A 14,219-nucleotide genomic window follows, 5' to 3' on the forward strand; every position below is an offset into this window, starting at 1 on the left:
TGCCTCCAGCCAGCTGTTAGACTTTGGAGTAGTCACTGTAGATCTTAGGACCTTCCGTTCCCTCATCTGTGACACAAGGGAGCTGGTCTAAATTTACTCAAAGACAATGGTCAACTCTAACATTCTATATCTTAAGGCAGATTAAGATAGGGTGCTTTTATCTCCTAAAAAGAACCTCAAGTTTATACAAGGCATTAAAGAATAAAGTATTTTGTGTTGGGAATTGCCCAATGGAGCAAAAGTGACTGATTAGAAATGAAATATTCATTCGCTAAACACCCACACAAGTCTAAGAATAAGGTGTGGTTTTCTCTCAACTGGTAGAAAATTTGAATAATGGAGTATGAAGTCCATAAGTAACTAATTTACCATTTGAGATTTACATTAGAAATCAGCTGCTGGAATTTCCCGGAAGGTAATTTCCCACTATAGCTTATTTTTCTCAATGTGTGGACCATTAGAAGGCACCCTAGCTGATGAATCAGACCCATAACATAATATTTCACTTGTATAGTGCTCCCACTATAAGTACAGGCATCCCCCACCTTTTGAAAGTTTGCTTTACCCCACTTTGCTTTTGACACAAGACCTATATTTGTCCCTGTTTTCACTAACCAAAAGATAATTGAAGAGGATTTTCTCTCTCTCTTTTTTAAAGATTTTATTTGAGAGAGAGAGAGAGAGAGTGTGTGAGCACAGAGGGAGAGGGAGAAGCAGACTCCCCACTGGACAAAGAATTCCACAAGTGGCTCAATCCCAGGACTCTGAGATCAGGACCTGAGCTGAAGGCAGACGCTTAACCGACTGAGCCACCCGGGTGCCCCCTGAGGATTTTCTCTTTTAAGAAAAAAGGCAAAACACAAAAACAGCATTCAGTGTTTGTTTTGCAGGGTTGTTTTGCTGCCATTATAGAGGAGTGAGAGTGAGCCCCCTGAGCAGTGAGAAAGGGTCTGGCCAAGCTCCTTCTCTGGGAAGTACACTCAGTATCTCAGCAGCAAGCACCCCCAACTTTGAGCTCTGTCTGTGAGCATCTGTGCTTTATCTCAATTTTACTTGTGCATCTGTTGGCAAAACATGTCCAAAGGTTCAGAAAAGCCTAAGAAAGGTTATTTTTGGGGTCTGGGGATACTCAAAAAATTTTCCATATAAATTAATGGTAATTGCTTCTTCACTTTACACCATTTTGGCCTATGAAAGTTTTCATAGGAATGCTCTACTTTCAGAAAGCAGGGGAAACCTGTACTTCTGACCACAATTTCTCCCTTGTTTTCTTTCTTTTTTTAAATTAATTAATTAATTTTGGGGGGGAGGGGCAGAGGGAGAGGAAGAGAAAGTCCCTGGCAGTCTCCACGCTGAGCATGGAGCCCCATGCAGGGCTCCAACTCACCACTCACAAGATCACCACCTGAATGGAAACCAAGTCTAACACCCAACCAACTGTTTCACCCAAGCGCCCCTCCCCCTTGTTTTCTTAGAGTTCATTTCCTCAGTCTGGTTGCTCAAGGACACAGCTTTGAGGTCTTTGGGTGTATTTTCCCCTGATTTAGATCAATAGTATTTCCTCACTTGGGATGTTGAATTTAAGAATATCAAAGCTGATTTAGATATAAGTGGACATTGAAAAAGAAAGACTACACCAGGAGATCTCAAGAGATAGCACTAGAAAGTGACCACATTCCTGCTCCAATTATTGGGGTACAAATAAGGTGAAAAGGTTAAGAAGAGAGGAGAAAGGAAATGAGCCTGGAAGAACTAAGATACATACATTATCTTAATTTACTTTCCCAGCTACTGTGAGGTAGTGTCATATCATTACTACCAACTGCAACTTGTAAATTAAAAGAATACTACTCAGAAGGATAGGTGACTTATTTTCCAAAGATCACATGGCTAGTTATTTTTGAACCTCACTCTTGACTTGACTCTTGACTTACCACATTCATGCAGACACCCTCCAGCTTTGCTGCTACACCGTCCTGCCCGTCCTGGCTCTGCATTGGCCCTATGACCTTGGAAAACACAATCTCTCTGAGTCTCAGGTTCCAGGTCTGTAAAGTGAACTTACAACACCGCCTTCCCTTATTTAATAGGGTTGCTTTAATACTATAGAACTAAATATCTTCCTTATTATGTTGTATAGTTTATAAAGGGGGCACTGATGTCTGATTTTATACAGTTAATTCTTACGAAGGGCTGTACACATCAAATGAGAATGTAGGTGAAAGCAGCGGTACAGTCATGATCACGTGCTTCTTCTTCCATCAGCTACTTCCCATCTCTGAAGCTGTTGACGCTTTTGAGATTTTGGTTATGATTTAAAGGTTGTCCAGTGAGACATTTCAAAGTGATGCCATAGCCTTTGCTAATGCTTAAGATGAAATAAAGGCATAAGTGAGAATTTTATAGCCTGTAATGTCCAAATTCTTTAGACATTCAGGGCCATTGATACTCTGTTCACCATGACTTAATAACATTCATGTAATCAGCCTTCAACTTCGCTGTCCCCAGGCCTAAATGAATTCTTCCTCTGTGTCTGCCTGTTTGGGGGTTCTCCTAATGGTTAGTTCTATGCCTGTGTCTTGCCCCACATTTGGTTTCTCATGCCTAGAATACACTTTATATATTGTCTATCCTCCCGGGTATAGTCTACATATGTGGGTTTTGTTCTCCAATTGCTATTGGTTCTTATTGTCTACAGCAGGGTCGGCAAATTATGACCCACAATCTGTTTTTGTAAATGAAGTTGTTTTGGAACTCAGCCTATGACAGGCTACAAAGGCAGAGCCGAGTAGTTATAACAGAGACCATATGGCACATAAAGCCTTAAATATTTACTTTCTATCTGTACTACCTATTTACTATCTAGCTAGTACTAAAGGGTACTATCTGGCTCTTTATAGAAAAGGTTTACCAACCCTTGGTCCATAGCAAATTTCGCTTAACCATTGAAGAACCTGGATCTGGCATGATGGGAACAGCCCTTTCCCCCCCCTGAAATTATTTATTATTTATAGTAAGTTTTAAGGGCATCAAAATTACAATAGTATGCTGAGTGCATATTTTATTGTTATATCAGTAAAGCACAATTTAGAAATTCCATTATAAAATGAAAGTAATAAATATATTTTAGTGTTACGGCAATAGTAGAGCACCAAAGCCAAAGACTATTACAAACATACTCTGAGATATAATGACAACAGGTGGCTAAGGTAATAGGGGAAAGGTAGGTAGCAAAAGATAATCCTTAGCAGGAAGCTTAGGCTGGGAGGGACACATCAAAGATAACTTCTGGACAAAGAAAGCTAAGGATCTTGGCAACAGCCTAGTGTCTGTCCATTGTTACTGCAAAGCCAGCCACAAAGTCATGGGTGGAGAATAGATGGCTGGCTGGCAGAGTCTGTAGAAAATGCAGGAGTCATTTGCGGTGACTGTGAATGTTAAGAGGAGCAGTTTGTGATTAATTGTTAACAAAGCACTGTATTGTGTGGGGAGCACCTGTGTACGCCTTTCAGTGGCACCCACTGGAAAGCTCCGCTCTCTGCGCTGTTCTAGGTAATGTTCCTCTGCTGGTCATATTTTCCTAACTATACCAACCTATTTAAGACTACGAACAATGCTGCATACTTCTACCATCCACAATTGTTATTAAGTACAGTGTTGCCTTAGTGTGTGTGAAAGCTAACCCCAACACTTGATCCTGCCTTTCTAAATAGCTCTCTTCTCTTCAGAAGTCAGAAGGATAGATTATTTCTCAGGAACCAAATATAGCCCATGTCTATTAGATAGAGAGAAATTCTTCAAAGGTTACTAAATAACAATTTGCCAAAGTGAAATCTCTTCATAAGTTCTGGTAAATAGCTTTTATTTTCTCATCCATAAATATATATTAAAATATGGGCACCTGGGTGGCTAAGTTGGTTAAGCGTCTGCCTTCGGCTCAGGTCACGATCCCAGGACCCTGGGAGCGTGTCCCACATCGGGCTCCCTGTTCAGCGCGGAATCTGTTTCTTGCTCTGCCCCTCTTCCCAGTCGTTCTCTCAATTTCTCTCAAATAAATAAATAAAACCTTTTAAAATGTATATATTGAAATGTAACCCTCCATAATTATAAAGATGTTAAATGAATTAAGCATTTATTCTTATTGAGAATTTGATTTTAGTTATGGAAAAAGATACTCCTTTCCTTTTTGCTTGCTAACCAGATTGTTCTACTTCTTATCTTAGTAATAAGTTATTTCAAATTCAATGGATTTTTTTAAATAGACTTATTTTTTTTAAAGAATTCTAGGTTCATAGTAAAATTGAGAGGAAGGCACAGAGATTTCCCATATACCCCTCTGCCCACACACACGCACAGCCTCCCCCATTATCAAAATCCCCCACCATAACGTCACATTTTTTACAACCGATGAACCTACACTGACACATCATTGTTACCCAAAGACCATAGTTTACATTAGGGTTCATTCTTGATATTATGCATATTATGGATATGGACAGGTGTATAATGTATCCACAAATATAGTATCATACAGGGTAGTTTCACTGCTCTAAAAACCCTCTGTGCTCCACCTTTTCATCCCTCCCTCCCTTCCACTCATATTGCATGTAGCCCTTTCAGATTGGCTTCTTTCACTTAGTAATGTACATCTGAGTTTCCTCCATGTCTTTTCATGGCTTGATAGCTCATTTCTTTTTAGTACTGAATAATATACTATTGTCTGAATATACCACAGTTTATTTAACCATTCGCCTACTGAAGGACATCTTAGTTGCTTCCAAGTTTAGGCAATTATGAATAAAGCTGCTATGAACCTCTGTGTGCAGACTTTTGCATGTATATAAGGTTTCAAGCTTTGGGTAAATATCAAGAAGTGCAATTGCTGAATCACATGGTGAGTTTGTTTAGTTTTGTAAGAAAATGACAACGGTCTTCCAAAATGGCTGTTCTAGTTTGCATTCCTACCAGGGATGAATGATAGTTCCTGTTTCTCCACATCCTTGTCAGCATTTAGATATTTGCCAGGGTTTTAGATTTTTGGCCATTTTAATACATGTGTAATGGTATCTCATAGTTTGTTTGTTTTAATACTATTTATTTATTTATTTAGTTAGTTATTTTTTAAGTAAACTCTACCCCCAATGTGGGGCTTGAACTCATGACCCTGAGATCAAGATGCAAGCTCTATGGACTGAGCCAGCCAAGCGCCCCTCATTGTTGTTTTAATTTATATTTCCCTGATGACATATGATGTGGAACATCTTTTCCTATGCTTATTTGTGTTCTGTATATCTTCTTTGGTGAGTTGTCTGTTAAGATCTTTGCCCTGTTTTTAATTGGCTGTTTGTTTTCTTATTGTTGAGTTTTAAGAATTCTTTGTATATTTTGGGTAACAGGCCTTTATCAAATTATTAAAAATAGGTCTTTTGCAAATAATTTCTCCCAGTCTGTGGCTTGTCTTTTCATTCTCTTGACAGTTTATTTCACAAAGCAGAAAAAGTTAATTTTAGTGAAGTCCACCTTATCAATTTATTCTTTAATGGGTTAGGTCTTTAGTGTCGTGTCTAAGATGTCTACTTTTTTTCTGTCTTTTGTAGTTTAAATTGAGTATTTTAAATGATTCCATTTTCTCTCCTTAGCATAGAAGTTGTACTTCTTTTCTAAACTTTTTAGAACTTTTTTAACGGTTATCCTCAAGTTTGCAGCATACATTTACAACTAATCCAAGTTCACTTTTGAATAACACTATACTACTTATAATAGAAAATAGTCCTAATTCCTCCCTCCCATCTCTTGTATCATTACTGTCATTCAGTTCACTTATATACACGTGTAAGTTTACATAATTAAATATTTTGTTATTATTATTTTGGACAAACTGTTATCTGTTAGGTCATGTAAGAATAAGAAAAATAAAGGCTTTTATTTTATCTTCTCTTATTCCTTCTCTGATGCTTTTCCTTTCTTACTATGGATAAGAGTTTCTGACTTGTATCATTTTTTTTCTCCCTAAATAATTTCTTTCTTTAAAAAGATTTTATTTATTTATTTGACAGAGAGAGAGAGAGAGCACAAGCAGGGGGAGTGGCAGGCAGAGGCAGAAGGAGAAGCAGGCTTTCTGCTGAGTAGGGAGCCCATTGTGGGGCTCAATCCCAGGACCCTGGGATCATGACCTGAGCTGAAGGCAGATGCTTAACTGACTGAGCCACCCAGGAGCCTCTCTAAATAATTTTATTTAACATTTCTTGCAAAGTAGGTTTATTGGCAGCAAGTTCCCTCAATTTTTGTTTGTGTGTGAGAGTCTTTATTTCTTCTTCACTTTGAAAAATAATTTTGCAGGGTATAAAATTTTAAGTTGGTGGAATTTTTTTCTCTGTACTTCAAATAATTCATTCCACTCTCTTCTTGCTTGCCTGGTTTCTGAGGAGAAGTCAGATGTAATTCCTATCTTTGCTCCTCTATAAGTAGGTGGTTTTTATTTTTTCTGACTTCTTTTAGGATTTTCTCTTTATCTTTCATTTTCTGTAGTTTGAAGATGATATGCCTAAATGCCATTTTTTGGGGGAACATTTATTCTGTTTAGTGTTCTCTGAGATTCCTGGATCTGTGGTTTGGTATAGGACATTAATTTAGGAAAATTCTCAGTCCTTGCTGTTTCAAACATTTCTTCTGTTCCTTTCTCTTTTTCTACTCCTTCTGGTATTCCTATTACATATATGTTACACATTTTGTAGTTGTTTCGTAGTTCTTGGATATTCTGTTCTTTTATTTTCTAGTCTTTTTTCTTTTTGCTTTTCAGTTTTGGAGTTTTCTTTTTTTTTTTTTAGGATTTATTTATTTATTTCAGTGTGAGAGAGAAAGAGAGAGAGAGTGCACAGAGGGGAGGCACAGAGGGGAGGGAGGAAGAAACCCAAGCGGACTCCACACTGAGCATGGAGTCCGATGCAGGGCTTAATCTCATGACACTGAGATCAGACCTGAGTGGAAACCAAGAGTCGGATGCTTAACTGACTGCACCACCCAGGTGCCCCATCAGTTTTGGAGTTTTCTATTGAGATATCTGCAAGCTCAGATATTTTTTCAGCCTTGTCCTGTCTACTAATATGCCCATTTGAAGCATTCTTCATTTCTATTTGTGTTTCTGCTTTCTAGTATTTCTTTTTAGTTCTTTCTTTGAATTCCCATTTATTTGCTTACATTGCCTATCTGTTTTTGCATGCTGTCCACTTTATTCATTAGCATACTTAGTATATTAATCATAGTTGTTTTTAACTCCCTGTCTGATAATTCCAACATTTTTGCCATATCTTTATCTTGTTCTGATGTTTGCTCTGTCTCTTCAAATTGTGTTTTCGCCAGTTAGTATGCCTTGTAATTTTTCCTTTATTACTGAACATAATGTACTGGGTAAAAGAAAATGCCATAAATAGGACTTTAATAATATGGCAGCAAAGTGTTGGGATAAGGGAAGTGTTGTATTGTCCTATGACTGAATCTTAGTCTTTTCAGTGAGCCTGTGTCTGTACTGTAAACTTTACAAGTGATTTTCAGGTTTTTTAAATCCCTTTTTAGGTAGGGCAGGATGAATAGAGTGGGCTGGAGTTTGGTACTTCCCTTCCCTCAGTTTAGTTAAGCTCTGATAAAACCCTGACAGGTAAGCCTCTGGTTAAATAGTTTCTCCTGAAGGCAGATTACATTAAGAAGAACAAAGTGCTCTGGTGTATTTCAAAATGGTTTCTTTCCTCCTCCTCCTATTAGAAACTCAAGGGGATTTTTCTCTCATAGTCACTGTGAGAACCAGATCAAGTTCCTGGAGGGAAAACTTACAAAAGTGTATGGGGGGGGGGTCCCTATGACTGGGTCCCCCTGGAGTTTTTAACTCTCAGAATTGTCCCCACTGAGCCTCCAGCAATTAGTCAATTATGGTTCAGATTCTCCTACTCCAGCACTGGTCCCCACAAAAGTTTCTGCTCTGGTAAATTGGGATTCTCTATATTTGTCTGTCTGTCTCTCCAGTTCTGAGGACAGAGGTTTGCCCTGTGATCTCATTTGTTTTTTGATAGATCTAAGAAGAGATGTTGATTTTTTCAGTTTGTTCAGCTTTGTACTTGTCATTAGGACATAGTGATGACTTCTAAGTTTCTTACATGCTGAACTGGCAAACTGAGTCCAAATGATTTTTTTTAAAAGAAAATATTCTTTAAAAATCTAAGTTGCAGTGAATCTTAAAGATGTCAGCGTAGAGTTGGAGTATAACTTCAATTAGGTAATACTGAAGTAAATAATCGATGTTTTTTAACTTTAAAAATTGTGGTAGAGTATATATAACATAAAATTTACTATTTTAGACCATTTTTTGGTGTATAGTTCAATGGCATTAAGTATATTCACGTTGCTGTGCAACCATCACTACCATCCATCTCTGGAACTTTCCTCATCTCCTAAACTGAAATGCTATGCTTGTTAAACAATAACTCTCCATTCCTCCCCACCACCAGCTCCTCCCAACCACTATTCTACTTTCTCTATGAATTTGAATACCCCAGGACCTCATGTAAGTAGAATCATACAATACTTGTCCTTTGGTGTTTGGCTTATTTCGCTTAGCATAATGTCTTCAAGGTTCATTCATGTCGTAATATGTGTCAGAATTCCACTCGTTTTTAAGGTTGAATAATATTTCATTATATGTATATTCCATTTTGTTTATCCATTCATCTGTTAATAGATATTTCTATCTTTTGGTTGTTTTGAATAATGCTGCTATGAATATTGGACTACAGAACCTGTGCAAATCTGGTTTTTTTCTTAGAGAGAGCCCTTTTACTAAATGAATACTTATAAGGTGACTAATATGTGCTAGGCATTGTGCTAGGTGCTAGGTACACCCTAGTCATCTTAGAGCCCATCATTATGCCTCTTTATTTTTTGGACGTGTAGGTCCTGTATTCTTGGAACCCAGGTAATTAAAAAACTAATTAACACTTGGTGATGACATTGCTATCCAGCAGTCCAAACGTATAGTGCCAATATTAATGTATTTGGGGATGAAAGGTAAAATATACAGGAAATATTTTCTCATAAAATATTGAAAAGAATCACAATACTACAGAGATTTTGTTTAACGTGTTAAGTGAGTATGCACTTTTTTAAAAGCAGAGCTTTCTTTTTTACTTATATAAAATATGTTTCATTTCTTTCAATAAATATACTCCCATTTGAAAATTCTCTGGGGAATGGAAAAACAAGCACATCTAGCTTGAAATGGAGGGGTTGGTTCTTTTTCAGTTTTACACTAAGCAGTGATTAAAAAAAAAAAAGTCTCCAGGGTAACCATCTTGACCATTACAGTTTGCATTGAAAGGAAAAACTAAGTATTGCTTGAGCATTACCCTCATTTGCCAGGATCTTTGACAAGTCGTTTTGTCTCTCTGCACTTGTTTCCTGGGGATAGTAATACTTATTTTGCAGAGGCGTTTCAAAAATGAAATGAGAGGATTCATGTAAAAGCATTTTGTGAACTCAAGCACTATACCAATATAAGGAGTTTAAAAAGTTGCTATTTGCAAACATGTCCATATATTAACATTTTAATGGCTACAAAGAAGTGCCAAAATGTCCCCACATTCTGCTGTTTGTTAAAGAATGTAACCTAAGTTGTGAAACCTTTTCCCTAATGGAATTCAAGAAAGCCACTTGGAATTGAAGAAAAAAAAAATGGGTTCTACAATTTTTTCTTTTTCTGAATTGGGCCATGTGCTAAAAGGACTCAACCAAGCATCCAAGCATACAACTATCCAAGAATTCTAGCAGCCTTGACTACACAATTTCCTGAACAAAAAGAAAATACTCTTCCATATTGTATCTTTCTCATACTGAAAATGGAAGAAACAACAGTGCAAAAGGATCATTTATGCAGAGGAAAGCAATTAATGGGTAGATACAAAACACACATTGGACTTGGAGTTAGGAGACACTGATTATTATCCGAATCCTGCTACGTTCAGGTTGTGGGACTTTTGGCTGGTCCCATCTTTGCTAGGCTTCAGTTTCTTTATATGTAATAATTAGAGAGTTGGGTGGATTCTGTATAATATCTAAGGTCCCTTTCAGCTTGAAATGCCAGGTTCAGTGTGCCTCTGGGGCTTCATGCACGGCACCACTTGGCTGTCTCCTGCGGCAGTCCTCTTCAGCCTTGCTTTGCTTGCTGTATCTGGAAGATATTTCTTCCAAAGTCCTGCAGACAGCCAGGACTACCGCAGGTGTGTGACCCTGGTCTGTGGATTCAAGACCCTTCCTCCCTGCTCTAACCTGTATCCTTTTCTTTTCCCTGGATACGCAGAGCCTTCTTTGTCTTTGTTCTTCTAGTTTAGACAAGTCCATTTCTGCTTTGTCAAATCCTCCCAGCCTATGGTGACATCTAGGGATAATGTAAGACAGCATTTCCCCCCACTTGCCAGTAAGTTTGGCTCTGATTGCCACAGCAGCATTTGGAGAGCTTCCTGATTTAATGTAACAGCTTTGTAGTATTCCATTGTTTGGGTGTATCAGAATCAACCTAAGTTAGTTCTCTATTGCAGTCGCAGTTAATATCTCTTTACTCTTGTGGTTTTGTTTATGTCTGTATCCACCTGCAGGGACAATTCCTAGAGATGGAATTATTGGGTTCAAAGGCAGATATATGTGTGATCTTGATGGATATTTCTGAATTTCCCTCCAAAAAAGTGCTTGTCCCAACTTATATTCCCACAAGCAATATGAAAGGGCCTGTTCTCAACGCTTATCCCAACACAGTGTACGATCAAACTTTCTGGGCTTTCCAATTTGACAGGCAAAAGACAGTATCTCACTGTTGTTTTAAATTGCATTCTTCTATTGGGAGTGAGGTTGAGCATCTTTTCATGTGTTTAAGGGCTATTTGTCCTTTCCATTTTTTTAGTTATCTGTTAATATCATTTGTTAATGCTGCTATCTAGGTATCTTAAAGATAAATTTGACACAGGCTTTTAAAATTATGTAAAATAAGGGTCAGGTAATGCTCAGAAGTCAGGACAGAAGGTTTTAAATCTTAAAATAATTAAAAAGAAAAATTCGGAGGAATTCTTTCTTTTCTTAAAAATTTATTCATTTATTTAAGTAATCTCCACAGCCACTGTTGGGCTCAAACTCCAAGACCCTGAGGTCAACAGTAGAGTCCCAGGCTTCTCTGACTGAGCCAGCCAGGCACCCCTGGAGAAATTCTTAATCATCATGTTTCCTTTTGCATTTCATTCTCTTTCTTCTCTTTCCTATTTATCTTTGTCTCTTCTCCCTCAACTATTCATAAAAAACTTAAATATACATTTAGTATTTCCATTTAGTGAATAAAGTTTTGTGATCCCTTTCTCTATTGTGTAAAAACAAAAAATAGAGTATTCTATATTCATTAAAAGATAAATTAAAAGTGCACACATGTTTTTATGCCTTTTATATTCTTTATGTCTTCTTCGTTGGAAGCAACAGAAACTATGGATGTTTTAAACAGAGATGGGGTAGCTCCAGCAGGCAGGTAACCAGGTTACTCATCCGTGAGTAGTGGGTAGAGTGGTGTTGCAGAGTCATGAGTCCATCAGAGTTGTTGGGCGCTGTGCTCAATGGCTCAATCACTACTGCTAATGGATGCCAGGGGTTGCTGTTGCAACTGGATGTGGCTGCCATTGGCTTCTCCCCGTGGGTTCAGAGCAATCCCTGCTTCTTTGAACCCAACACATTTGATGTGGTTTGTCTAGGCTATGTCTGGTCTGTGGCCTGGGTGAAGTGTTCAGGCTCTACCTGCAGGAATGCTATGGAAACCAGTCTCAGGCATTTCCATCTTCAGCAGTGGGAGGCAGGCTCTGCATCATAAGATGGGGGAGGTTCCATCATTAGAAGGCTGTTTAGATTCTGGATGTTCAAAAAGATTGACAATTGTCATCAGTAGTTCTCAACTGATCTTCTCCTTGTCTAGGCAGTTATCCTTAAAAGACTGCCACTTGAGAATCAAGATTAATTGTCTATTTCTTCTCTTAGCCTGAAATGTTGAGGTTCAAGGAGGAAAATAATTGGTCCTCCTTTCACATAGCCTGATCAGAGTTTGGCTGGGATGGGAAATAGGAGAATGCAGTTGGAGAAAAAGCTCCTAAAACCAAAATGGAATTACCAATTTTTAACCCTTTAATCTGATTGTTTAATTATGTGCTCTCTTTCCATTTGCTTACTTTTTCTGAAAAATGAGTTCACACTAACATGTTCTGGATAAAAATAACTTATTGTTTTTGTATTTTCTAGAATTACAACAGTTAAGTTAGGGCTAGCCACAGAGATACACATGGCCTACCAAAAAAAAAAATTTTTTTTTAATCCCTTTTCCCTAGGCTAATTGTGTTATTGTGTAACAAAGTACCACAGACTGGATGGCTTAAACAACAGAAATCTCATGTCCCACAGTTCAGGAGACTCTAAGTCCAGGATCACAGGCCCAGCAGGGTTGGTTCCTTACAAGGTCAGCGAGGGAAGGGTCTGTTTCAGGCTTCCCTCCTTGACTTGTGGATGGCTGTCTTCTCTGTGTGTTTACAAATTGTCTTCCCTCTATACATGTTTCCGTGTCCAAATTTATCATTTTTATAAGGATACGGGTCGTGTTGGATGAGAGCCCATCCGAATGATCTCATTTTAACTTGCTTACCTCTACTTCCAAATAAGGTCATGTTCTGAGGTACTACAGATTAGGGCTTCAACATATGAATTTTGAGGGGGATGTAATCAACATGAATCTAATGTTGCTAATGTTAATAAAATTTATGTTTGGGAGAGGAGGATAAGAGACCGTAAAAGACTCTAGTAGCTGTAGTACTTTCTAATTTGGGGGGAAGGTAGTGCTGAGGGTCAGGAGTCTGAGATAATGGCATGTCCAAATCTGGAGAGGCTCCAGAAGACCTTTCAGTACACAATCTCTGTTTATAATATTTTAAAATAATACTTTGCAGATGTGATCTAGGCAATTAAATCTAAGTAGCATTTGGTATCTACATGTCCTATACGCAGCCCTAAAAGCCATTTTTTTTTAAAGATTTTATTTATATGACAGAGAGAGATAGAGATAACGAGAAAGAGCGCACAAGCAGGGGGAGCTGCAGGCAGAGGGAGAGGAAGAAGCAGGCTCCCCGCGGAGCAAGGAGCCCGATGCGGGGGTTTGATCCCAAGACCCCGAGATCACGACCTGAGCTGAAGGCAGGTGCTTAACTGACTGAGCCACCCAAGCGCCCCGCCATTTATTTTCAATTTAAAAAAGCGTAACTTTGGGGTGCCTGGCTGGCTCAGTCTGTAGAGCATGCGACTCTTGATCTCGGGGTCGTACGTTCAAGCTCCACAATGGGTGTAGCGTTACTCTAAAAAAATTCTAATTCTACTCCAATTCTAAGGTGCTACACTTATTTCTCTTCTCTAGTTCTGAGGTGTTAAACTTATTTTGGAAACAATCTGACAATTAATGTTGCAACAGAACTTAGTCCTACTAATTTCACTGAATTTTTCTTTGATTACAGAAAATCACATGAGAAATCTCAAAACTTGGGACGCCTGGATGGCTCAGTAGGTTAAGAGGCTGCCTTCGGTTCAGGAAGTGATTCCAGGTCCTGGGATCGAGTCCCGCATCGGGCTCCTTGCTCTGAGGGGAGCCTGCTTCTCCCTCTGCCTGCAGTTCCCCCTGCTTGTGCTCTCTCTCTCTCTCAAATAAAAAAATTAAATCTTAAAAAAAAAAGAAATCTCAAAACTCATGAGTTTTCACATGGATTTTTCCAATCAATTGAAACCACATTTTTTGAGCACCTATATATAAAACAGAATGTAGTAAAAAAAAAAAATGTGATAGAGTCAGAAAATTGTGATGAACCTTCTCTAATCCATCTGTCTTATCTACCTCACAGGACTCAAAAACAATAAACGATATAAAGCCCTACAAGTCCAAGCTACTTTTATAACAAACTATGAACAAAGAGTCTTACTTTGCTTTTAGGTTACTGAAACATATGGCAAATTCTTTATTGGTCTCAAGCACCTTAGAATTAAAATGGAGAGGATTGATGAGATGTTACAAGCAATTAATAGCATAAGCAAATACTGCCAACTTTTATTGAATAGCCCTATTAAAATTACAGCCTTAAGATTTAAAAAATAGGCTTGAGTCTAAGACAGTTGACTCT

General features: G+C 38.2%; 1 long non-coding RNA gene across 1 annotated transcript in view; it reads left to right on the top strand.

Annotated features, from left to right (window-relative positions):
• LOC141372639 (uncharacterized) overlaps positions 1-13,610 on the top strand; it is a 31,402-nt gene extending 17,792 nt beyond the window's left edge. Inside the window, exon 5 of the long non-coding RNA XR_012377990.1 lies at positions 13,563-13,610. This is a non-coding gene — a long non-coding RNA (uncharacterized lncRNA). The remainder of the gene's footprint in view (positions 1-13,562) is intronic.
• Positions 13,611-14,219: the final 609 nt, after the last annotated feature.

This window comes from Callorhinus ursinus, unplaced genomic scaffold (genome assembly GCF_003265705.2).
Source record: "Callorhinus ursinus isolate GAN/ISIS: 27379988/994484 unplaced genomic scaffold, GSC_fseal_2.0 scaffold4, whole genome shotgun sequence".
In the NCBI taxonomy this organism is placed as follows: domain Eukaryota; kingdom Metazoa; phylum Chordata; class Mammalia; order Carnivora; family Otariidae; genus Callorhinus; species Callorhinus ursinus.